Genomic DNA, 1,771 nt, shown 5'->3' with positions numbered 1-1,771 from the left:
AAATATCAAGGGTTATCCACATAGGGACAGAAAACATTAAACTATCACTCTTTCATGATAGCATGATCTTATAACTAGAAAACCCCAAGGACTCAGCCAAGAGATTCCCAGAATTGATAAGTGAATATAGCAACATCTCAGGATATAAAATCAATGTACACTAATCAGTAGCTTTCATATATGCCAGCAACACTCAAGCTGAGAATAAAATCAAAGATGCAATGCCCTTCATAGTAGTATCAAAGAAAATAAAATACCTTGGAATATACTTAAAGAAGGTAGAAGTTCCCTATAGAGAGAGCTATAAGATACTGAGAAAATAAACTGATAGGATGTTAACAGATGGAAAAATATAACATGCTCATGGATTGACAGAATAAACAATTGTTAAAATGTCTTTACTACCCAAAGTGACTTACAGATTGAATGTCATCCCCACTTAAAATACCAATATCATATTTTGCAAATTTTGAAAAAATAGTTCTACAATTTGTATGAAACCAAAAGAGACCCCAAATAGCCAGCGCAATTCTACAAAATAAAACTAATCCAGAGGCATCATATTACCAGATTTTAGGCTATGTTACAGGGCTATGGTGAAGAAAATAGCATGGAATTGGCATAAAAATATACATATGGACCTTTGGAATACAGCAGAGAATGTAGAGATGGAACCATCCTCACGTGGCCATATGATCTTTGACAAAGTAAACAAAAACAGACACAGGGGAAAAAGAATCCCTATTAAATAAATGGTGCTGGGTGAACTGAATAGCCACATGTAAAAGACTGAAACAGGACCCGCACACCTCACCACTCACAGAAATTAACTCATGATTTAAAAAGGATTTAAACCTAAGACATTAAATGATAAAAACCCTAGGAGAAAATGTGGAAAAAGACACAGGAAGGAATTTATGAATAAGACCCCATTGGCAATTGTAGCAACAACAAAAATATATAAATGGGACCTGATCAAGTTAAAAAGTTTTTGCACAGCCAAGGACACAATCAGAAAAGGAAATAGAAAACCTTCAGAATAAGAGAAGATATTTGGATACTACACATCCAACAAAGGGCTAATAACCAAAATCTACAAAGAACTCAAGCAAATCAGCAAGTAACGTTTGAACAATCCCATTAAAAACTAGGGCAAGAGACATGAACAGAAACTTTCCTTAGGAGGACAGGCAATGTCTAACAAATACATGAAAAACATGCTCATTGTCCCTACTCATAAGGAAAATGCAAATAAAACCACACTGAGATGCTATTTAACCCCAGTAAGAATGGCTCATATCATAAAATTCCGAAGCAACAGATGCTGGAGTGGATTCAGAAAGAAGGAACATTCATACACTGTTGATGAAACTGCAAACTAGTACCATGTCTGTGAAAATTAATATGAAGATTCCTGGAAGAAAAAAAGTAAACCTACCATTTGATCCTGCAAACCACTACTAGGTATTTACCCAAAATTTTAAAAAAGTATATTTATCATAAAGATACCTGCACTCAATTTTTTTTATCAGCCCAATTCACAATCACAAAGATGTAGAGATAATCCAAGTGCCCATCAATCCATGAGTAGATTAATAAACTGTGGTATATGTACACCATGGGCTATTATTCAGCTATAAAAATGATGGAGATGGAGCTAGAGACCATTCTCCTAAGTGAAGTATCATAAGAACAGAAAAACAAACACCCATGTGCTCAATAAATTAGAACTAGTTGATCAACACCTATACATTCATATAGAAGCAAAACT

Source organism: Otolemur garnettii, unplaced genomic scaffold (assembly GCF_000181295.1).
Source record: "Otolemur garnettii isolate 467f Iridium unplaced genomic scaffold, OtoGar3 scaffold00234, whole genome shotgun sequence".
NCBI classification, from domain to species: domain Eukaryota; kingdom Metazoa; phylum Chordata; class Mammalia; order Primates; family Galagidae; genus Otolemur; species Otolemur garnettii.
Note: the sequence above shows the minus strand (reverse complement) of the source record.